We start from the raw sequence: 24,002 nt of genomic DNA, 5'->3' as shown, positions 1-24,002 counted from the left end.
TTTAAATTAAGTAGCTTTTAATAGAATATAAGATATTTTAATAGATTATAGCAGTGGTTGGCAAACCGAGGCTCGCAAGCCACATGCGGCTCTTTGGCCCCTTGAGTGTGGCTCTTCCACAAAATACCACGGCCTGGGTGAGTCTATTATGAAGAAGTGGCGTTAGAAGAAGTTTAAGTTTAAAAAATTTGGCTCTCAAAAGAAATTTTAATTGTTATACTGTTGTCATTTGGCTCTGCTGACTAATGAGTTTGTCGACCACTGGACTATAGGAATAACACAATATAGCAATTAGGCAGTTATTATGGATTATTTTATTAGATGACAAAAGATAGATATTTAGTTTGAGCAGCCTATTAGTGCTATTATGTTTACATAACAAAACCTTGCGGATTCCTCAATGATCTAATATTTTATTAAACTTTGTTTAAACTTTAGTAGGACATTTTTAAAAAACATTCAGTTTAAGGACATTTCTTTCGGGGATAGGCTATAAACATAGCTGTGCCCAGGTAAATTGGCTATTATGAAGGAAAGAACTACATTATATTTCAACTCATGTATACCTGCTTGATTCCTTTTAGGAAGCTTGTGTGAGTGTGTGGCAATCGTGGGGCTTTCCTCCAAGGGAAAATCACCGTATGTAGAACTGACAAAGTAAAGATAATAGAATAAATTCAGTCTAGTGTTTCTTAATCTTGGAGATTCCAATTTAGTGGGTCTGGAACTGGGCCAAAACCTGTATTTCTGACACGTTTTTTAATAGATGGTTCTGAACTAGGAGCTAGGAACTAGTGATGCAGTACATATACTTTACTGACGATAAAAACGAATGACAAGGACTCATACAACTGACTTAGTTGCATCTGTGTGAATGTAAACCCCATTTGCCTTTTGAGGGCTTGGAAAAGAGGCAACTAAAAAGGCAAAAGGAGTGATAAACTCATCCCTCTGCACTCCTGATACCTATTTCTGAGTGTTTTATGTCACCACTGCCCAAAGTCTTAAAGTTTATTATGGGAAAACTTCAAATATGTGGTGCCTTAGAAATGAGGTTCTACTCAAATGTAGGGGGAATGCAAAGCAGGATTGGGTTAAATAGTACTTGTTGAAGTTATTAGTGATTAATAATTATTAAGTTGGATTAGTGATTAATAATTATTTTTAAAAAACGTTTTAGGATGATTTCAATCTTTAGCATTTATGTTTAGCTGTTTAAACAAAACATACTGTTTTTGTTAAAAGTTTTTAAAAGACCTGCTATGTGGAAAAGCACAATCTAGAAAACTTAAAGGTCATCTGGGCACACAATCTCTTCCTGTTGCTTGCCTTAGAGAAACCTTATTGTTTGCATCTTCTGGCATAAATAAGCCCCTTTAATAACCACATATAACATTACCTTATAATGTTATATGTGGAGGAAATAACTGCTTCATGAGCACTAGACCTGCAAAACTGAAAGACTTCCTTGAACATCTTAACCCCTTGTCCTTCAAAGAAACATACAAAGGGAAATCTATGAACCAAACTACTCACCAATCTTAAGTGCAGGATTTAAAATAGCAATAGGAAGTAAAGCCCATTTCTGTGATGTCAAGTGCTATTCTGGTATGTAACAAAACAGTTGAGTTGTAAGTCCTACACAGTTAAAATATTAAACAGACCCTTAGCTATAAGATGTGTTGTCTGGCATCTGTATGGAATATAACCAGAGTAATCAGAGTATATTGCACTTTTCCACACAAAGAGAACCAAAGCTACTGCTTCTAAAGATTAGGAAACTTTCCTTAGCCTGACAGAAGACAGTACAGAGGAAATGGCTTGGGGGTGGAGGAGATGTATGAGGGAGGATGAAAGGAACAGTATTCATACTATCCAAATTAGAGCCAGGATGTTTATGCTCAAATCTTGTCTTGGCTCTGTGCTGGGGGGACTGAATAATGGGACATGGGAAAGTGTATCTCTGAGATCCCTAAATTCAGCACTAAACATACCAAATTCCTCCTATAAGCAATCTCTGCATGTCTCAATATATAGTGATTAAAGTCCAAAGCCAGCTAATGCTAATTACCCCTTCCTCTTTGTTGTTGCCAGTATCCTTCCTGAAGCTGTTAGTTCATTCTGTTGTTTACAAGTCACTTGCTCCCATAGGACTGTAACTTTATGGGGAGTGTTTTTATTTTTCATTTACTCAGACAGCATATGTTTTTTGTGCAACTGTTTCATGACTAGAGGCCCAGTGCACGAATTTGTGCATGGGTGGGGTCTGGCTGGCCCACCCCAATTGGGGCTTATCAGGCCTAAGGGGGGGTGGGAGGGGAAGGCTGAGGGCATTTGGTGGGCCTCCCCTGCTCCCCTCATGGGGGAGGGGTGATTGGGGGCAGGGCCAGCCAGGGGGAAGGATAGGAGGCAGTTGGTGGGTTGGTTTCACCCCCAATTCCCCTCCCACCCAATGGGGGTGGGACAGGGCAAGCCCACCAACTGCCCTCGGCCCCTCCCCCTGGCCAGCTTTTCGGGGTGGCTAGCTGGATCCCACCCATTGAACTCCCAGTTGAACTCCTGGTCCAGGGGACAATTTGCATATTAGCCTTTTATTATATAGGATGAAAATTGTGCTGAGCACATAGATGTAATTATTAGCAAGATAGACCTGGTTCCTGTCCTCATAGCATTTACATCTCCCTTAGTACTTTATACATAATTGGCTTTATTTGTCAAGTGATGTGGACATTAGGTTAATGCAAATGATTAAATTAGCACCATTTGCAATAGTGTTAAAACATTTCAGATGTCAGTGTCTCATAAATCTTTGGCTAGTATTAAGATTAATACTGACAGTGGAATTAAGTCTCAAAACTATATTTAGCAAACTTAAGGAATGTTAATTTTCTTCCTGAAAGAGCAGATCTAATTAATTTTTTTCTTAGGAATTAAAAAAGTTCCATGCATAATTTGCAATGGAATTGGCAAACAAAAAGAACTATTTGTATCTTATTATTGCTGCCAGAGATGAAAACAATTACTGTCCTGGGTCTGAACACAGAAAAAAAATTAAAAAATATATATTTTTATATTTTTTACATAGAGGAAGGGAGAGGGATAGAGAGCTAGAAACATCAATGAGAGAGAAACATTGGTCAGCTGCCTCTTGCACACCTCCTCCTGGGGATGTGCTCACAACCAAGGTACATGCCCTTGACTGGGATCGAACTTGGGACCCTTCAGTCCATAGGCTGACGCTCTATCCACTGAGCCAAACCAGTTAGGGCTGAACACAGAAAATTTCGATGCTTTCTGTTGAGTTGGCTTTCTTTACAGATACCACTCACAAGAAAATCAGGACTTTACTAGTAGAGATTTCAATAGCATGGGAAGTGGGAAATTTAAGAATCTCCTTACAGAGCTTAGGGAGCTGCAGGTGGAATTTGCCTGAAGTATTAGATTCTGTGGCTCCTGTCCCCCAAGGAGCCTAGTACAGGAGTTCTCTAGTTGATGTGGAGGGTGGTATTATCTAGAACCGAGGTTGGAGAAGACTGGAGAAGGCTAAGTCCATCCAAATACGGCCTCTGTCTCCTGAAGGATGTAAGCACGTCAATGAACTCACTGCTGGATTTTGAATTTGAAGTAAAACTTATTCTAATTTCCCTAGTTTCAAGTTGTCTCCTGCGTTTTCCAGTGTGCCTCAACAACAACTGAAAATTTGGGTTTTCTTAATGTAGACCAATTCACTTTACTAAAAATTGGTTTATTTTTCACACAGATCACTGTGTCACAATGTGTGTAAGGTTTTTTTAAGAAAGGCCAAACACCCTCTGGCCTCAGTATTATTGAGCTAGAGTTAATACTGGTAATTCACCTTAATATCCTTTTTTGGGCAAAGGAACAATGAATGGGCTTCATCAGTTTGGTTCTTGCCACTATTTGTGTTCTATTATAAATAAGTTAAATTGTTTTCAGGATGTATCTTAAACTCCCCATGATTAAAAAAAAAAATCGTGGATATTTTTCCATTGATTTTTAGAGAGAGTGGAAGGGAGGGGAAGAGACAGAGAGAAACATGGATGTGAGATAGACACATCGATTGGTTGCCTTCCATAGGCACCCTGGGATGAGCCTGCAACAGAGGTACATGTGGAATTGAACCCCGAACCCTTCAGTGTGCAGGCGGAAACTCTACCCACTGAGCCAAACCAGCTGGGGCGTCCCCACAATTTTTGATGCTTGCCCTGCAGCTGAGTAAACACCTCCTTAGGATGTGACATGAACTGGCTTGGGCTTTTAAACATGTCTTGGCCTTAGGGCCCCTTTATGTTCATACTCATTTGTTCCTTCAAAATGTAAGTAGGCTTGTGAAAGTCAATTTCATGCATTTCAATATCAAGTTCTATTTATAATGATGTATGGGAGGAGAAATTGGGTTACATGGCTTCCTAATATCCCACTAAGTATGCATGAGTGTAGATTTTAAGTGACTTGTATTATTCTTTTCCAAGTGGACTGTCATATTGGGTTAAAATTTTTCTTTCAGAAGTCCACTAATAAATCACAGATTTTCACTGCTGCGAGGTATTGTATTGCTTATTATTGAATGACACCCTTTTCTAGTTTTTTGTTTTTGTTTTTTTTTTGGTTTTGCGAGCTAATGGGAGTATTTAAAACAAACTCTCAGAATGCCCTTGGAACTTTTCGTTCAGCCCAAACTCCTCCTCGGAACCCCGGAGCTTCCAGAGTCCCTGTGCTGCCACCGCGGTACCAAGCGGCGCTTTCGGTGTCTCTGGGCTTTGCAGGGCTCCCCCAGGCCGAGGACCGGGAGAACGGAAAGATCTCATCGGGTTTTTTGGAGGCAGGTCCAGGCAGCTTTTCCCAGACTCTCTCGGCTCCGGCTTTTCATGCATACCAGCGGAGCCGCTTTTTTCTCCCAGTGATTGAAACCATCTGGACTACAGGGGGGTCACGTGTGCATGAGAAAATGACATAAAGTTTCAGACCCCCTTGTGCTTTGCTCCAGACCCAGACGATTCTTAGTTGCATGGTGCCGAGGTGAGAAGCTTTCCGTGTGAGGGCCAGCTCCTCATCCTGCCGGCGCTCAGCCCCCATCTTCCCTGTTCCTGTGTCTCCTTCCCCCCCACCCCCCTCCACCCCCCACGCGGCCCGCCCCTCGTGCGCTCTCGGCGCGGTTTTCTTGCAGCCTCGGAACACACCCCTCCGCCCGGGCTCCGGCAGCCCACCCTCTCTGTCTGGGGTGGAGGCACACCTCCTCCACGCCCCCTCCGCTCAAATCTGCGCTCCCTCCCTTTCTCCCCGCAGCCCAGCGGTGCGGATGCCTGCCGGCCGGCCGGCCGCCCTCCGGGATCCGCTTCTCCTCCGGGCGCGCGGCTGCAGCCAAGCTCCCCGTCCGTCCGTGTGAGCGCCCAGCCCCGCCGGGGAGCGCGGAGGTAAGTGCATTCGCGCCCGCCGTCCGCCCCCTCGACTTTTCCTGCCGCCGGCCGGGAGGCTGCCTGCTCGCCCCAGTGCCCTTGCTCAAGGCGGGTGGCGGTCCAGAGGGTGCCGGTTCCGGCTCTGCCTCGCCTGCCGCTGCGCTCCCAGCCGGTTTCCCGCTATTCCCTCCTCGTTGCCCCCGGCGGTGGGTGTTCCAGTTCTGTGAGTGTGAGCATCCTGGCGCCCACACTCTGGGGGGGACTCTGTAGGCACCAGGAGCCGGACGGGTGGGAGCTCGTAGGGGCTGGAGGGGACTGCCCTCCGGGAGGTCGGGGCTGGCTCTGCCTTCCCGCCTGCTGGGACTGCGGTTGGGGGCGGGGAACATCCAGACAGCGGTTTGGGGAAGTGCAGAGCTGTGGCGTGTGTGCAAGAGCTGGCTCCATACAATCAGGGCGGCCCTAGAAGTGGACAAGCCGCCTTGTCCCCTGGACATGCCCAAGCTGCTCTGCAGTGGCTGTGGTAGCTTGAATGCAGGCTCTGTAAAGAACACACACACACACACACACACACACACACAGAACTCAAACAAAGGAAAATTAACTTTGTACTCTAAACAAATTAAACTGTGTTTATTGGGAATGATTACCTTTCCTTTTTTTTTTTTTTTTTTGCTCCTCTTAAGTGTACTGATTATTAACGATAATCTTTTTTTAAAAAGTGACCCAAGACTAAGGGAACACACTTAAGCCAGCGTTTATGCTACCTTATCCAAGAATTTAGTAATTTAGTCGAGTTCAAGAGACTGGACATTTTCAAGTGTTTCTAAAGAGATTATTGCATCTCCTGAGATCTTTAAATGAACGTGGTTCATATTACTCGAATAAAACAACTTCTTCACTAAGTAAGAGAATTTGCCTTGTGGCTGCCCGAGTCCAGCTTTTGCTTGTATCCCCACGCAGGTGTGTCTTCTGTTTGGACAGCAGGATCTTGGGAAGGGTGAAGAGGTCATTATCCCATCTCCAGGGCTGTTTGGAGCTGTCTCGTACATGCACACATTTCAGCTGGCTGTCTTAGGACAGGACCGCAAAGTTAAAACCCAAGACTGCATTATTTGTTTCTCTCCACGGAGAATTCTCAGAAGGTGATTCCCTTCATTGATGGGGTTCTTCAGGAGGAGGGGCTTCTAAAGGATCAGAAATAATCTAGGTTCCAGAAAGCTAATCAGAGATGGAGACAAATAGCTCATAGTCTGTCTTCCATGCTGAATTAAGGACAAGGCAAAGCAAGAGCTTAAGAAGAGCCGGTTGAATGCATGGAGTGAAGTACAGGCTTTCTGCACCCTTGATAGACAGCTCTGAGACAACCCTGTCTTCAAAGTGTGTGTGTGTGTGTGTGTGTGTGTGTGTGTGAATCCTCACCCCAGGGTATTTTTTCCATTGATTTTTAGAGATAGTGGAAGGGAAGGGGAGAGAGAGAGAGAGAAAGAGAGAGAAAGAGAGAGAGAGAAACACCGATGTGAGAAGGACACACCAATCAGGTGCCTCCCGCAGGGCAAGTGGAGAACCCACAACCCAGTTACATGCTGGGAATCACGCCCTCTACCGGGAATCAAACTTGTGACTCTTTGGCCTGAGGGTCAACTGAGCAAAACTGGCCAGGGCCAAAGTATTTTTTTATTGCACACTTAGATTTGATTGGCTTGATATGTAGTAAAAATTTTGCTCTTGGGTTTGTGGACTCATTTGGAAAAGAAGAATGACGCATAAGAGAAAAATAACGGTTTCAGATTAGAAAAGCTCAGAGGAGAAAACACTTATGAGCCAGGGTGGCTTCATAGAAGAGAATGAACTTCCTTTAGGCCTTGAAGCAAAGTGTGGTTCAGAAACAAGCAGAGGGCTGCCGGGGAGAGTTTTCAAGAGAGCAGACCATTTAGGCTGGCGCTTACTGAGCATCTACTCTGTGCCACATGCCATGCTCTCTCTCTCATCTTCCAGTGTTGTGAAGTAGGCATTGTTATTCTTGTTTCAAAGAGAGGGGATTCTTGTTTTAAAGGAGATCAGAAAGATAAGTGACCTGCTTAAGATCACACAAGGAGTAAGCGGTAAAGCTGGAATTCCAACTCCCCTGTTGTCTGACTCGAGAGCTTGTGGGAGGTTTGGTGGAAGCAGACCGTGGTCAGCTTGAATTCTGGAACTTTATCCTACACACATTGTCTAGCTTTTAAAGATTTTGGAGAGAAGGAGTGATGCTCAGTGGATAGAGAGAGCATTGGCCTGCAGACTGAAGGGTCCCGGGTTCGATTCCAGTCAAGAGCATGTACCTTGGTTGCGGGCACATCCCCAGTAGAGAGTGTGCAGGAGGAAGCTAATCGATGTTTCTCTCTCATTGATGTTTCTAACTTTCTATTCCTCTCCCTTCCTCTCTGTAAAAAATCAATAAGAAATATATTTTTAAAAAAAGATTAATGTGATACCTGTGTTCAGGAATGTGACAGACTCATTACAGGTAAGATGTAGTTCCTAATTGGGAGGTTAAAAAAAAAAAAGTGAATGTAGACAAAATATCTGGATGTTTAAATTCCTGCCCTATTTAGCTTTCAATAGCTTGGATCTTGGGATGAGAACTAGTCACTCTGACCATAGGGCTACTGGGGATCAGCAAAGAGCTTGATATGACCGGGCGAACACTGAAATGGGATGTGTCTATGGAGCCACACAACTGGTGGTTTGTCCTTTATGTCCCCCACATGTTTCGCAATGCTTTGGTGCAAGTTCTTTTCTCTCGTGACTTACCCAGGGACCCCTGGGACAATCAGTGTTATCATTTGCTTAAGGGCCTTTACTAAGCGGAAAAGTTGAGCTCCAAACCAGGGCCTCTGCCCTAAAGATTTAAATTGAGGTGCTCCCTTCTTCTCCAAATTTCCTTGTTTCTTAAAAATGCTATTGTACATTAAAGAAAAACTTGGTACTGGTAAGGTAGAAATGAATTGAGACTACCTTTCTTAATAATTAAGATAAAAAGTACATTTATTTCATTGTTCTGTTCTGGAGAAACAATAGGATGGATGCCTCTGGGTATTTGGAAAGGGCTATGAAAGCGAGGGTTTAGAGATGAGAAAACCCTTCCTACCCCTCCACATGTCTTACCAGTTAATTGTGTTGTTCGTATATACAGCTAGGGAGCTTACAAGCCAGTTGAATACCCAAGTTTATAGCCAAGCCCTTTGATTCTCAACAGATAAAGGGCTCAGGAAGGGCAGCAGTGGGTGGAGCCATTTTGCTAGAATTGTCTCCCACTTTGTATACAAAGCAGATTTCTTGCTCTTCCTTATGCATCCTTTTCCTATGAACTTGTCACAACTCTGAAGACTTGGTTCTTAGTAGTAGAAAGTTGCACAAAAAAGCGACAGGCAGAAAAATCAAGTTTGTTTGCTAGAGAAGTTTTATTCTAATCAATGTTAGACAACTTTTTTTTTTTTAATAAAAAAAATGCAAAACCAAAATATGACCATAGGTTTTCATACCCATTTTACCTTTAAGAGCCTATAACTAGAGAGCTTGCCCTGTGGAATGGTGCTTTGATGTGTGCAGTTCTCACCAGCACCTTTAAATGTGTTAGGATGACCCAGTTTGGGTTTTGAGCTCTGAGGAATGTGACCTCTCAGTGTAGGGATCTTGGAGTCCAAAGATATGAGTTAAAGTTTCAGCTTTGCCATTTTTTAAAGAAGTTTTTGTAGTTGGATGTGGGAGGATTCTCTTAGCTCAATTTTTCTAGTTCTTCTGGGTCAGGGTAATCCCCTAGGACCAGATGGAATTCATGCCCTGATTAGTCCCTTGGTTCCTTCTCTTGTTTTTTATGTGGTATCACTTAAAAGCCATTTTTTTTTTTCCTGTAGCTTCTAGATATAGATCAGGAAGGAAAGCCATCGAGGGCTTCCTCCAGCTCATTGTAGCCCATCGGTGATCTTTCAGTGTGAGCTCCAGTGAGAATACTCTTGAGGTTAGTTTTGTGAGTTGAGGGTCTCAAAAAGGAACTTTCTCAATTCTCTCATTTAAATGTCAGAGATGTTTGGTTACATTTTTTTTGGCTCATTGCTTACTCACACAGTTGTTAATGTTTTTATTTTGGTAAGAATTTGTCATTTTTATAATTTATTAAGGAGTGATTTAGATTTTCTAAGATAGCAAAAAGGTAGCTTAGAAAAATAGAACTGGTATATTCTTTTGACAGTCAGATGTAATCTCCTAGTATTGCAGAACCATTTGATTATTTTAACGCACTCTATCTCCAAATATCCACTACCTGCCTAAGAAACGTTTTCTGAGCTTTCTAGACTGATGATCACAGATTATCTCCTTGTAGTTAGCCCAAGTTTTCTTTTAGTATTTTTTACTTTTACTGTTTTTCCATCTCTCTTCAATGCACCGATGTTCACAGAGTGAACCAATTGTCTCTCCTGGATCTCAATGGCTGCACCACATGTACAGACTGTCCTTTTGCATACCAGTGCTTTCCTTCCCTCCTCTGACTACACAAATAGGGCTTTCCCCGTTTTTCTTTATGTCTTACTTTTTAGACCTATGATGATACTTGTTGCTTTGTGTTTTATGCAGAAAGTCAATATTAGCCGGGACCTGTTTGGCTCAGTGGATAGAGAGTCGGCCTGCGGACTGAAAGGTCCCGGGTTCGATTCCGGGCAAGGGCATGTGCCTTGGTTGTGGGCACATCCCCAGTGGGGGGTGTGCAAGAGGCAGCTGATCGATGTCTCTCTCTCATCGATGTTTCTAACTCTCTATCCCTCTCTCTTTCTCTCTGTGAAAAATCAATAAAATATATTAAAAAAAAAAGAAAGAAAGTCAATATTAGTTATGCTGGCAATTAGATATAAAGGAACCATCCTATGTAATAAAGAGCTAATATGCTAATTAGACCAAACAGCAGAACAACTGTCCAGATGACCTTCCAGATGAAGCCAGGTCTGTGAAGGCCGAGCCCTTTGCATGAATTTCATGCATCAGGCCTCTAGTTTGGAAATAAAATGTGTCACGTTCCTCACCCCTTCTTCTCCCTCCCCCCACCTCCCCTCCACCCCATTAGTATGAATAATTAAGGAACATGTGTGAACTCTGGAGATGATTTTTTCAAAAAGTTACCCTTGAACGAATTTTGCTCAAATCTTTTAAGGTCTTAAAAAGAATCCAGTCTTTGCAAGATTGCACCAAAAGTAACAGACTTGCCCAATTAATGCCTTTCAGAAGTGTTAGAATCATTTGTTATCCCCAAAGGTCTGGTCTTGTTACTTGAGCCAAGGACATACAGATTGGATTTTAGGTGCTTAGACGCAAAGAGCTTCTACACAAGCCAGAGTGATCCTAACACTAGTGCCAAAGGAAGTGCAGCTTCTCTTGAAAATTGTGTACTAGCATGGGGAAGGAGGAATAGGCTTTTTGCTTCTTGATGGATGCTAGAATCTGTACACAGAGACTTAGAGATGAAGAAAGCCCAACTTTAAATGAATATTTTATGCTGTGGGGTTAGGGAGGACATGGAAAAATGGGATTTAATGTCAGAGTGTTTATTTGCATCCTTACTATGCAATTAATCAGAGATATTAGTTGTGAAGATTCTGTTTTACTATTCTCCCACACACCTGTGACTTGACAGGTCACTGCCTTGAATCAGAATAGTATTTAGGACTAAAGTGTTTATACAGGAAGTGATGGCGGAGTCATGGGAGGTGAACAGAGGCCACTTTATACCTTATTTCAAATGGACCATTTTAAAGACCCTATACGTAGGTTAACGGTCAGAATTAGTAAGCAATAATTTTGTTAAAAAGTATTGGTAAAATAGTATCTAGTGGCCTTTGTCTATTCCAGGATTATAGTTGAGCAATGGAGCCAATTTGGGAGCAGCGTCACGTGTCCAGTTCTGCCTACACTCAAGTCGCCTACATACTTCCCATGTGTTTGTCACTGTTCCTGGTCCCTGGAGGGCGAGGGGTAGATCTTAGGATATGAGGCTCAGGCTTGGTGGAAGCCACATCAAGGACTGGTCCTGGTAGATCAGCATTATTTTCTGTGGTTTATCATCACTAGAATTGGGGGTGTGGGTAGATGAGTGGATGAGGCAGGGAAGAAAAAATAAAAGGGCATATAGCTTTGTGGAAATTGAGTGAAGAAATTAAAAAGTTAGAATTGTCCCCCTCCTCTCACACCCATTGACTGGGACCTTTATTCTGTTGGAAACTCTTATCACTCAAGGCCATTTTGTCAGTACTTCTAGTAACTAGCTAAAGACACTGAGACCTCTGTACGCTGGTGGAAGGAACCCTCCTCGATGATCCTTTGGATACGTATTCGGGTTATGCTAGTTTTCTTATTTCCTAAGTTTTATGCTGTTGTTGTTTTAGGAATATTTTGGCTTCAGTGTATACATTCTTTTAGGGCTATGGGGACTGGGGGATAGGGAACTGAGTGTGACATGTTGCTAAATATGAAAGATTTTTGCACTTAAATAAATCTCCAGGAAAGGAGAGACAAAAAAAATTTATACACAAATCATAACGATTGGTAAGTCAGAAGGAAAAATGGCCTGTAGTGTAAGCAACTGTTCCGGCCAGTGTGACTATCTCTGTCAAAATGGGCCTGATGGTTGGATGATGGGGAGGTGCTGAGGATCTCTTATAATCCACATTATTCCATAAAGAAGAGGATGCTTTTTAAAAAGAGAAATCATAGTGCATTACGTGGTAGTTGTGTTTGTTTTTTTAAGATTTACATGACATAACTACAAGTGAGTGTCATGAACACCCGAGTGTGTGTTTAACTCTAGGCTGAGCATGGTGGTGGATATACAAGACAGGTATGTGACAAACCAACAACTGGAACTTATAGCATATAATTGTTGCCTAAAGAACTATATCAAGTATTACTTTATCAAGCTTTCAACTGTGAATCACATACAGGGTGTTGGGTCCCCAGACAAGGCTTAGGAAATGCAGGTTTATGGTAAAATCTTGGGTTGAAGGGAGACCTTTGAAGAGGTTGGAGTGTCCCAGGGTTCAGGCGTGAGCCCCCTTCTTTTCTCTGTGCACTTAGGTGGGCTCATGATTTCAAAGTACTAGCATTCATGGAGTGTTTCCTCTGTGCCAGACTCGTTTTAAAGGGTTTAGTGCACTAGTTTAATCTTCCAGACAAATTTATGATTTAGATAGTGTTATCCTCACTTACACATGTGGAAACTGAAGTACAGAGATATTACCTTTCTTGAGATTACACAGTTTATAAGCTGAAGATTCAGGATGTGAACCTAGGCAGGGGGGAGACTGGATGCTAAGTTCTTTTTTTAATTTTTTTATTTTAATTTTTTATATATTTTATTGATTTATTTTTTATTTTTTATTTATTTATTTTTTTACAGAGAGGAAGGGAGAGGGATAGAAAGACAGAAACATTGATGAGAGAGAAACATCAATCAACCATTCAGCCACCTCCTGCATCCCCCCTGCCCCACCGGGGATGTGCCCGCAATCAAGGCACATGCCCTTTATCGGAATCGAACCCGGGACCCTTCAGTCCACAGGCCGACGCTCCATCCACTGAGCCAAACCAGTTTCGGCTGGATGCTAAGTTCTTAATGGTTCTTTCTCTCTAGCCTTCTAACTGGTCCCAACTCCTCTACTCCTGTCCCTTCACAGTCTCTTCTCCACATAGTAATCAAAGTTTCACATTTGTCCCCTACTTTAACCCTCATATGGAATCCCTCCCATCATATTTAGAATCCAAATTTACTACCCAGTCTTTAAGTGCTGTAACCTCTAACCCTCCCAGCTGCTGTCCACTTTTGTCCTATCTCTTCTATCTCAGTCTTCGCCCTGCACCTGGGATGAATATTTCTATCCTCACTTTATTCAGGTGTCAGCTCAAATGCACATCTGTTCTTTGTCAACCTTTAATCTTTGCTTTGTTTTTGTTGTTAAAATTATATACATATTTGTGTGTTTTTCCTATTTGTTTTCTCAAATAAATTCCATGAAGGTTAGGGAGTTGGTTCATCTGCTTATTGGGGTCTTTACTTTTTAGAACAGAATTATTTTAGAAAGTTTTCTTTAGATTTTTATCAAATGAATAAATGATATCATTTGCATCTGATGTTCATGTTTCACATGACTTCACTCAGATAAAAAAAAATGGAGAGGAAAGGGATATATGTATAGGTGATATGTCTGGATCTTTATCACTTAGCTTTATGTTTATTACCAAGGCTTTCCCATAGTATTTGGCCAAGCAAATGCTCATGAAATCTTAGTTGAATAAATGCTCTGTGATTTGTTTTGGTTTCCAGATCTCGGAGTTTAGAGAAGATTTAGAATAGTGTGGGCTGGTGTGCTTAGAGAAAATTTGTGGAGGACTTGTAGACTTTGAAGGAGAGATTGGATTTGTTGTGCATATAGGAATCATAAATCAATTTTTTTTTTTTTAAAGCTGGTAGGACTAGTAAGATGATCTAGTTCAGTCTTTCTGTTTATACATGGGGAAACTGAACCCAGAGAGCAAAGGACTCATTCAAAGGCACACAACTAATGATTGTCAGAACCATGTCTAGAATTAAGGTATTTCAATTCCTAAGTCAGTTCTCTTTCCTCCACACAATGCTACCTTCAGAACTGAGGAGGACACTTTGGGGAAGGGGGTTGGGAAGTGACTAGGAATGGTGTGAGCAAAGGCCCAGAGGCAGAGGTGTTGTTGGCTTGTGTGGGATAGAAACTGGGATGGGAATGAGGATGTCCTAATGGTATCAGCAGGTTAATGAAAGATACAGTGGCGAGATACATGGGAGATACAGTAGGCTGTATAAGATAAGGACCAGATCCTGAATGTTATCTTGAAGACTTTAAATTTGGAATGACAGGGATGCATGTGAAAAATGCTTGAAATATTGTTCCATCTTTTCTCTGCAGTGAAGATGACATATAATATAAAAAATGGGTTGGAATCGAGAAAGAAACTGGAGCCTTGGAGGAGTGAGGAGGTAACAATCCAGGTATTAGTGTAGTTAGGGGCCTAGTAGCATTCTTCAGGAATTTATGGTGGTTTTAAAGATGACCTATAATTCTCTGGTAAGATGTGTGTACCCAGATTTCTAAGAGACTTTTGGAATATGAAGCTGGAGAACTGATATTTTTCCTTAATTCTTCATATGGCTGTAAATGTCATTTCAGTATCCAAATGTTTATTCCTGGATTTTGCTAATCTGAGCCAGTTAGGAAAGTAAGGCTAGAAGGTAACATCCTACTAGAGTGAAAACAGTGATATAGGGGGAGGGGAGGAGCAGAAGATCACGTGGAGAATGAATGGGAGCAGCTTCTGAGAGAAGAAGGCCTGGCCTGGCCTCGCTGCCAGAGGGCGGCCGGTGGCTGGGGAGTCCGGCATCCAGGACTCCAATCTTGGACTGCCTTTTTTTTTTTTTTTTTTTTTTAAGACATGAGGCCTATGGAAGTATAACCTGTCTCCTGGGCCCACTGGTTTTCAACCAGTGCTGATGAGAATAGATTGTTACAGCCCTTACCAGGCAAGTTAATTGGCACAGGGTATAATACTGTAAAAGATTTTTTTTTTTTTTTTTTTTTTTAATTCTCAGGAATTGCTTTCCATCTCTAAGGAAAAAATCTTTAAAGGTCAGCATGAAAGCGAGAACACAGACCTTTAAATAATATCTCATACTGGATCTGGAAGTTTGAGCAAGACCTGTTAAATACCAAATACTGTGCTGAGTACTGGAACTTTAATCTTTTTAAAAAATAAATATATTTTTTTATTGAAGAGAGAGAGAGAGAGAGAGAGAGAGAGAGAGAGAGAGAGAGAGAGAGAGAGAGAGAGAAGAGAGAGAGAGAGAGAGAAACATAATGTGATAGAGAAACGATTGATTGCCTCCTGTATGCACCTCGACCAAGGATTGAATTTTAAACCTGGGTATGTGCCATAACCAAGAATGGAACTGGTGACCTTTCAGTGCACAGGACTGCTCAACTCACTGAGCCACGCTGGTCAGGGTGGAAGGTTAATCTTTGATTGTATCACAGCAAATACTGAATGCTGAGGCCATTTTGAAGATGAATAAGAATTGTAACTGTTGTAGCATCTTTCCCGTTTAGCCAATAGGAGAGTGGTCAGCAGTCATGTATTCTCCTTTGCTTCTTTGCCCACACTGAGCCCTCCCCTCTCCTCTTGACTTTTGTTCCCTAACTCCATCTTTAAATTTTATAGAAATGAAAATTAGCTCCTTTGCATTCGTTTTGGGAAGTACCACAAGGGCAACATTTCCTTGATAAAAACTTTAAGATAGAAAATTTTCCAGGAGAATCTCTCCTGCTGGTGTAATCCCAAAGAAGACTTCTCGACGGGATCTTTGCTCCCGCCCCTGAAAGGCGCTTTGCCTGCAGTACGGAGACAGGGCACACATTATTCTGCATTTCTCCGGCTCCTCACTTCTGCCTGTTTCCCTGGTTTTATCGGAGGATGCTGGGAGGAGCACCGTGTCTTGTTCTCTCAGAATGAATGACACAAATGAGAGGGAGGTAATCAGGGTAAATTTTCCCGTCATTTGGAAAGGCAGCTGCTTCGAACAAAAGAGGCAAGAGAAGGTACTTGGGGAGGAGGAGTGTTTTACTGAGCCTTTGGATTGCCAGCCTGAGTGAGGTGATTTCCCTGTCGGTTGCTTGGCACCTGGAGCCAGCTTATATGCTGTTTGAGGTTTAGTCTGCTTCCTTTGTGTCTGTGAGCTCAAACTACAAAATATAAAATTATATTCGTCTTCCATTTTAAATTAGTACTTTAAAATTTTAATTTATGCATTTTGTAGTAGACTATAAAAAAAGAAAAGCTTCACTTTTCCAACAATCAGAGGTCAGTGGTCACTGTTCATATCTTAGTGCAGCCTCTTCTTTAGTCATATCTATGTACACATTTGTATTCTCTTATTTACCAAAGCAAGATCATACTATACATAATATTTTTCATTTTGTCTTATTTTAAAACTAGCAGCCCTGTGCACAAATCCGTGCACCAGTAGCTTGCCAGTAGCTTGCTGTTGCCCTCCTGTAGCTCCCTCTGTCCTCCCCCCTTGACTTCTCCTCATAGCTTGCTGTCCTGTCCCCTCCTGTAGCTCTTGGCTGCCCGCTTGTAGCTCGCTGCCCCACCCTCCTGCTTATCTGTGATCTGGTCATTACGCCATTTGCATATTACGTCTTTATGATATAGGATTATCTCAATTTTTCCAGTCTAGTAAATTTATGTTGTAACCACTTTTCATATTTATCATTGACCTCCAAGTGTCCATATTGATTTTGTTTTTTTTCTTAAATATATGTTTATTGATTTCAGACAGGAAATGAGAGAGAGATAGAAACATCAATGTGAAAGAGAATCATTGATTTGTTGCCTTCTGAATGCCCCCTACTAGGGATCGAGCCTGCAACCTGGGCATGTGTCTTTGACTGGAATTGAACCTGGGACCATTCAGTCCACAGGCTGACACTCAATCCACTGAGCCAAACACTCTAGGGCTGTTATTGTTTTTCTATACCAACATTGAACCTACAATCATGTACTCTATCTGGTTGTTATGTCCCTTAAACTGCGTTGACTCTAATCCCGTCCCTTTTGTATGATATGGTCTGGTTGAATAATCTCCATAGTAGGTTCCATTAATTGAGTGCTGATTCTGTGACCTGTGCACTGCTAAGAGGTTTATACATGTCATTTTATTTAATCCTTGCCCCAACACTGAGAAGCATACTTTAGCATTCTGTATTTTTTTTTTTTTTATACTGTCTTCCTGTGGTACCTCAGGTGTCCCTGGATCTTCAACTATTTCCTTTATGTCGGAGATACATCACCTTTATCTCGGTCATCTTAAGAGCATGAAATCTTGAGCTAGATGGCCTAGATTCAAATCCTTTTTTCATCACCTATTATATGTGATCTCAATAATATGGGGCAATAATGGAGCCTACCTCATAAGGTCTTTGTGCAGTTAAATGAATATATATATAACTTAGAAGATATACATATAATTTAGAATATAGCCTGGCCTATTGAATACACATATAACTTAGAAGATAGCCTGGCCTATTGTTAGTGTGTGTAATTATTGCAGATGGACAGCTGGATGAACCATGGTCACTTCAGACCTTCATGTTCAGTACTTGTCTCTCTAGAGCTGCTCTTTCTTCTCTTGTCTTCACCAATTCCTTGAACCACATCAGAGTCATCTCTGATTTCTTCTTCTTTCTCAGTAATCACACCCATAAAGTCCTGTCAGTTCATTTCCCCAAAGTCCATCTTACTATTTGGCTGCCTCCCTCCCAGGTGAAGCCTTGACCATCTTTCCTGGCATGCCGCTTCAGTGTGTCAGCATGTCCGCCCCTGGATGTTCTTCAGTCAATTTCTCAGGCCGCTCTCAGGAGTGAGCTTTCCGACTATGGCTTCATCACCATACTTGTTTCCTTTTTATGAGGAATAACATACAGTAAAGTACACAGATATGCAGCCTGTATCTTAGAGGCTTTCAACATTTGTACCCGCCCGTGGAACCACCACTCAGATCAAGGCATAGAACCTTTCCAGCGACTGCAGAAGGCTGCCTTAGGTCTCTTCCCAGATGGTATCTGCAGTCCTATTCCTAAGCACTCTTCCTTTACCTCTTGTTTGGCCTTTTCTTGATCTGCATATAAGTGAATCACAAAAAGTCTTTACTGAATCTTCTTTCACAGGGTAAGTCCAAACGTATTTGACATTCAAAACTCTTTGTCATCTGGCTTTTACTTCAAGTCCTTCACACACAGCCTGCCCTTCCTGACGGTCAAAATTGCATGCTGTTTACCAACACAATAGGCCCTTTTCCCTTTCTTTTTTTCCCCCCCTTTTTTTCTTTTTTCCTCTTGATGTTCTCTTAGCCTCCTGACTTAATTCCCTGGCAAGTTCATCCTTCCTGCGGACTCAGCTCCAGGCTGAGTCAGACCTGCTGTGCACCCTGGAGGCAGGATTATTATAGAAGTTACTTAAGTGTTTTCCTCCTCATCATATTTAAGAGACCACAAATGGGGCATTTCCCTCCTTAGTTGGTTGAACTTTGCACAGCTAATGTTCTTTCCAGAAAAATCAGAAAACAGAAACAAACAAAACAGAACTGACCCTTCAGTCTGCAGGCTGACGCTCTATCCACTGAACAAAAATCACCTGCAATCCCACTGTACAGAGATGACCAAGTTTTACATGTATGCTAAAACATGTATCAACACTGTAAAGCAAGCAGATACACATTCATGAAAATACTAAATATTTACCTTATTTATGTTTAGTCTGCCCCTCCACCTCCCGCTTTGCTGTTATAAAACACTGGATGAACTTCCTGATGCCTCTATGTTAGTGCAGTTTCCTGATTGATCTTGGAGGATACATTCTTAGAAGTAAAATGGGTAGATGAAAGATATGAACATTTTCAAGGCTTTTTGATGCATGTGGCCAAATGGCCTCCAGGAAGTCCTGAACCTGCGTGCACTCCTCTCGGGTGAGTGAGAGTGTCTGATTGTTGCCACCCATGCCAAACTAAAAGGATCAAAAGTAATATTTGCAAATCTGATAAGATAAAAATGGTATTGCATTGCTATTTTAATTTGCATTTATTTGATTGCTACTGAGATTTAATATTTTCTCATGTTTAAGGCCACTTAATTTATATTTATTTGTGAATTACATGTTTATGTATTTTCGTATTTTATTTTTACTGATTTTACTAATTATTTTAATATTAAGGATGTTAACTCATGGTATATATTACACATATTTCCCTCAGTTTGTCATTTATCTTTTTACTTTATTGTTTTTTCTCAGATAAACATTTTTATTTTTATTTATTTTTATTTTTTTATTTTTATTTTTAAAATATATATTTTATTGATTTTCTACAGAGAGGAAGAGAGAGGGTCAGAGAGCTAGAAACACTGATGAGAGAGAATCATTGATCAGCTGCCTCTTGCACATCCCCCACTGGGGATGTGCCCACAACCAAGGTACATGCCCTTGACCGGAATCGAACCTGGGACCCTTCAGTCCACAGGCCGACGCTCCATCTACTGAGCCAAACCAGTTTCGGCTTTATTTTTATTTTTAATATATTTTTTTTATTGATTTCAGAGAGGGAGAATGAGGGAACGAGAGATGGAAACATCAAAGATGAGAGAAAAATCAATGATTGGCTACCTCCTGTACACCCCCTATTGCAACCTGGGCATGTGCCCTTGACCATAATTGAACCAACCCTTCAGTCTGCAGGCTGATGCTCTAACCTAGGGGTGTCGAACTCAATCAGAGAAGGGGCCAAAATCTAAAATCCAGCCTAAATCGCGGGCCGAATGGTTTACTGAACTGTCATAAACTGACAATGTCATAAACTGACAGCGGAGTGCAGTGATGACAGCGCGGTGCGGGCCACATTGCAAGGCCTGGCGGGCTGGATTTGGCCCGCGGGCCTTGTGTTTGACACATGTGCTCTATCCACTGAGCCAAACTGGCTAGGGCAGTTAACACATTTAAAATAATTTAATGTAGTGAAATTTATTAGCTTTAAACAATTTTTTTTAAAAGAATCTGTGGTATTATTCTTAGAACAATCTTCCCTCAGCAAGATTAAGATAAAAACTATGGTCTTCTACTTCTTTTATGATGTCATTAATTTTACTTAAATCTCTACTCAGCCTGGAATTTATTGTTATATATATATATATATATATATATATATATATATATATATATATCAGCCTGGATTTTAGATTTTGGCCCCTTCTCTGATTGAGTTCGACACCCCTAGGATAGAGCATCCTATATATATATAAGGCTTATATATATATAAGCCTAAGCGAGTGGCGTACAGGCCAGTAGCTATGATGTATACTGACCATCAGGGGGCAGATGCTCAACACAGGAGCGGAAACCACAGGCATGGAAACATGGACAGACAGATTAATCTCAGAGCGGGGAGGGCAGGAAGAGATTAACCAAAGAACTTATATGCATACTAGAGGCCTGGTGCACAGATTCATGGTGGGGTCCCTCAGCCTGGCTGTGGGGATCGGGCCGAAACCAGCTCTCCGACATCCCCCGAGGAGTTCCAGATTGCGGGAGGGTGCAGGCCAGAGGGACCCCACCAGTGTACACATCCATGCACTAGGCCTCTAGTAAAATAATAATAATGATAACAATGAATATTTTAAAGAAATGAATGACTCTGAAAAACAGATCCTTTTTAGATTCAGATGGTTTCCATTTTTATTGTCAATAAAATTGACAGTTGTCAGCTGGTAGATAAAAATAAATTTTGATAATAAGTTACTGTGTAATTTTGGCATATAACTCAGAACAAGTACAGACTGCCCTAACCAGCTTGGCTCAGTGGATAGAGTGTCAGCCTGCGGACTCAAGGGTCCCAGGTTCGATTCCAGTCAAGGGTAAGTACTTTGGTTGCAGGCATATACCCAATGGAGAGTGTGCAGGAGGCAGCTGATCAATGTTTCTAACTCTATTCCTATCCCTTCCTCTCTGTAAAAAAATCAATAAAATATATTTTTAAAAAAACCCAAGTACAGACTGAAAGATTGCTATAATAAAATCTCTTTCATTCCTATCTAGGTATGTATGTGAACAAAATTTATTGGTGCTTGCTACTATAAAAATGGAAAATTAATGTATTTATAATAAACTTTTACTTATATTTAGTAATACAAATTTATAATATAATTATGTTTCAATCATATTAATAATGAAGGTAATGAAAGCAACCCAGAAGAAAATTATTTTAACATTTAGAGCTTATAGCCATAGGATAATTTAAAAAATTTATGTGTGATATACACACATACATATATATATATATATATATATATATATATATATATATATAGTTATATATAATAGTTGTACTGCAGAGAAGTTGATCAACAAAAGATTTTCAAGCATAAATACTTGGACAAAGTTCTGAGGTGGAAGTAGAAAGGAAATTAGAGTTCAAGGATAAAAAGAAATGCTATAAAATTTCATGTTTTTTTTTTTTTAAATGGATGATGTATTTTAAAACACTGGCATTTAGATTTCATTGGATTTATTTTGGTTCATTTAAGAGAATAAGGTAGAAGTTTTATTTTTAAATGTCCATATTTATAAAATGCCAGTATTTATAATATTCCAGGAAGTGCATTTCTACTACTGTTTATGATACAGATATATAAATGTTAAGTTAAATGTATGGGGAGCAGCGCTTGTTTTGTTAAATTCATTTTCAATAGAATGTGATACAGGTGCTCAACCAGAAGAAAGGGGAGAATAATGAGGAAAAGCTGCACAGGAAGCCCCAGAGTCAGGAAAAGCAACCAGGAGAGATCCTGTAGGAGCTGGTTCTTGAGGGACAGTTGGAGTTGGCTGGGCACAATAGAGCTGGAAAGGCATTCCAGGGAGAGGGAACAGTATATGCCGAAGGTCTAGAGGTGTAAAAGTACACGGAGAACTTTGGGGGGGATGGCAGGAGTGGCATGAGCAGGATGGTGATGTACAGCAGCCTGACCGTGCACTTTGATGGTCCAGAAAGGAGAGTGATGGTGGTGGATGTCGGCAGAGTGTTCTCTTGCCAAGGCCAGGCATGAGCTAGCGAGGAGAGCTACCCATTCGTGGTGCTTCCTTCCCAGTGATGTTTTCCATATGAATAATCCGGACAGTCTTACAAATATAGAGACTTTGCATTCTGCTAGGGGAGAATAATGAGGCCCAGCAAGGATCAGTTCCTCTGACAGGTTTTATACCTTAGTAGCAGTCTGAGGTTATGCTGGAGTCCAGGGGTTCTTCCCACACACTGGCCACATGCTCGGTTGAGGCCCACAGCTGTAAAATAAGACCGGGTAGTCCTAAAAAATTGATAGCTTTTTTTTTTTTTTTTTTTTTTTTTTTTGCCTATTTGGAACATTTTTTTAGCAAAATGCGGTAGAGCCGTAATTCAGTATTTGCATAGAGCAGATTGAACGAACTTCAAAAGGCAACTGTCAAGGGGTTGATTTGATACCACGCAGAAACACGCGTTGGTGAGATGAGTGATCTTTCCATTTATATTTTCCAGGATGACACTGTCAGCCTTGTCCTTAGAGAACCCTGAGCCACTTCCTAGTTTATTCTTATTTTTTTAAAAATATATTTTATTGATTTTTTTACAGAGAGGAAGATAGAGGGATAGAGAGTTAGAAACATCAATGAGAGAGAATCATCGATCAGCTGCCTCTTGCACACCCCCTACTGGGGATGTGCCCTCAACCAAGGTACATGTCCTTGACCTGAATGGAACCTGGGACCTTTCAGTCCGCAGACCGATGCTCTATCCACTGAGCCAAACTGGTTTCGGCCTCCTAGTTTATTCTTACAGGCAGTTGGGAGGGTGAACTGGGAGGTTTTTGCCATTAAGTGTGTATCCTGGGCCTTTCCTAAGGGAGCCTGGAAAGGAATTGAGGACAGACATGGGGACGTGACAAGTAAGGCAGGGTAAGGGTCATGACTGGTAACTTGTTGATTTCATAATATCCAGCGCTGTTTTAAAAATGTTTTAGAAAAGCCTAGTTCTTGGGGGACAACAGTAGAGAATGTTGTCAAGAAAATACTGAGTCAATACAGGAGACCTACTATGTGCCATTCACTGCTTTCATAAATCTCACTAATTGTCTCAAAGAGGAGGAAATTATGACTCGGAGAAATCAAGTGACTTGTCCAAGGTGCAAAATTTGAACCCAAGTTCATTGGATTCCAAAGCTCTGCCCAATACATGGTGAGGCCTCCTTGTGCTGAAATAATGGAAAATTAGCCATAGTCTGGCTGGTGTGGTTCAATGGTTGAGTATTGATCCAGGAACCAAGAGGTCACCAGTTCGATACCTGGTCAAGGCACATGCCTGGTTTGTGGGATAGATTCCCAGTAAGGGGTGTGCAGGAGGCAGCTGATCTATGATTTTTTTTTTTGTTGTTGTTGTTGTTGCTTTCCTCTTTCTCCCTCCTTTCCTTTCTCTTTAAAAATCAATTAAAACAAAAAATGAGTGATATTCGGGATTGGATTAGGATACTCATGGTATCTAGCTAACTATTCTGAAAAACACCAATGCCTTATTTGAAGGAATTTTCGGAGAGGAGTAATGCTGGCTAAGAGAAAGGAATTGAGGGGAAGATACTCAGAGTGCTTTAGACTGCCTCTGCCTTGTGGAAGGGGATTTTGTGCTGACGCATCTGGTCCTTGGCAACGGTGGTTTGAAGGAAGTGGCTCCTGAATTTATTTATTGCCAGTTATCTCTGTGATGGAAAATGGGAGAAGCCTAGCACACTATAGGGATATGGGATTCCACAAAACATAGTTTCTTTTTTTTTGTTAATCCTTTCTCGAGGACGTGTTTCTGTTGATTGATTTTTAAAGAAAGAGAAAGGGAGAGAGAACCATTAATATGAGAGAGAAACAGTAATTGGTTGCCTCCTATATGTGACCTGACTGGGGATTGAACCCACA

The 24,002-nt window shown here is 41.4% G+C and overlaps 1 protein-coding gene across 3 annotated transcripts in view; it reads left to right on the top strand.

The window, feature by feature from the left end:
* The first annotated feature begins 4,945 nt into the window (after positions 1–4,945).
* The window catches only part of DENND2B (DENN domain containing 2B), a 148,501-nt gene continuing 129,444 nt past the window's right edge, over positions 4,946–24,002 (top strand). For 2 of the 3 annotated variants that reach the window (XM_084893473.1, XM_084893471.1), the window contains exons 1-2: positions 4,946–5,040; positions 5,308–5,435. The gene's annotated coding sequence lies outside the window, so the exon portion shown is untranslated. Of the gene's footprint in view, positions 5,041–5,240; positions 5,436–24,002 lie in introns of those variants that run through there. The other variant, XM_084893474.1, reaches the window with a different exon arrangement.

The sequence above is a fragment of the Pipistrellus hanaki genome, assembly GCF_964339955.1.
Source record: "Pipistrellus hanaki genome assembly, chromosome: 9".
NCBI classification, from domain to species: domain Eukaryota; kingdom Metazoa; phylum Chordata; class Mammalia; order Chiroptera; family Vespertilionidae; genus Pipistrellus; species Pipistrellus hanaki.
This window is presented reverse-complemented; position numbering and strand designations above follow the sequence as displayed.